Source organism: Herpailurus yagouaroundi, unplaced genomic scaffold, assembly GCF_014898765.1.
Source record: "Herpailurus yagouaroundi ecotype Mexico unplaced genomic scaffold, PumYag 77, whole genome shotgun sequence".
NCBI classification, from domain to species: domain Eukaryota; kingdom Metazoa; phylum Chordata; class Mammalia; order Carnivora; family Felidae; genus Herpailurus; species Herpailurus yagouaroundi.
Window position 1 is genome coordinate 86,371,670 of NW_024412388.1, and position 983 is coordinate 86,372,652.

General features: G+C 36.2%; 1 protein-coding gene across 2 annotated transcripts in view; it reads left to right on the plus strand.

Annotated features, from left to right (window-relative positions):
- Window positions 1-983, plus strand: part of RTCA (RNA 3'-terminal phosphate cyclase) — a 26,780-nt gene that overhangs the window by 21,710 nt on the left and 4,087 nt on the right. The gene's annotated exons all lie outside the window — the stretch shown is intronic.

Sequence of the window (983 nt, forward strand, 5' to 3'; positions counted from 1 at the left end):
CTGGAGGGGTTGTGGGAGGGGGGATGGGCTAAATGGGTAAGGGGCACTAAGGAATCTACTCCTGAAATCATTGTTGCAGTATATGCTAACTAATTTGGATGTAAATTTTAAAAAATAAAAAATAAAAAAAAATTTTATCACTAACTTTGAGAGACTGATTGGCATGTCCTAGTTCAATCAGTTTTTAAATATTTTTCTGGAATTTATATTCCTCAGATTTCAGTTTTCATCTTGACCTGGCCATGGCATTTGGTACAGTTGGTCATTCTTTCCTTCTCTAAATTCTTTGCTCACTTGGTTTCTGAAGCACTGTTTTCTTTTCATCTCCCTGACCACGTATCCTAGTCTTTTGGTAGTTTGTTACTGTTGTTTTCATCTTCTCAACTTCTAAGTTTTAGAGAATCCCTAGGCTCAGCCTCATGCCTGTTTCCTTCATCTGTATTCACTGGCTCAGTTGTTTTGTCCAGTCTCATAGCTTATGTCCCACCTGTGCACAGACAACTCCCAAATTTATATCACCTAGTTCAGGCCTTTCTCCTTAACTCTATCCCTTGTGCCTGTCAGCATCTCCACTTGGATGTGTCATAGACCTCTTAAACTTAGCACATTTATTCATATGGAGAAATGCTGGTGAATATTTCCAAGTAAGATCTTTTTATGGTCCCCTGTCTTGATAGATTTTCTTTTTCTCTACCATACTTTTCTCTCCTTAATCTCAAACCATCAATCTGCATTTAGAAATGTATTCTTTAGGATTTCTTAACTGGTTTCTTTCCTTTGTTGTTGGTTTGTTTTTTTTTTTAAGATTTTATTTTTTAAGTAACTACACTCAGTGTGCAGCTCAAGCTTACAACCCCAGATCAAGAGTCTCATGCTTCACCAACTGAGCCATCCATGTGCCCCTTAACTAGTTTTTGTTTTTATTTTTATGTTTCTTTTCTTTCTTTCTTTCTTTCTTTCTTTCTTTCTTTCTTTCTTTCTTT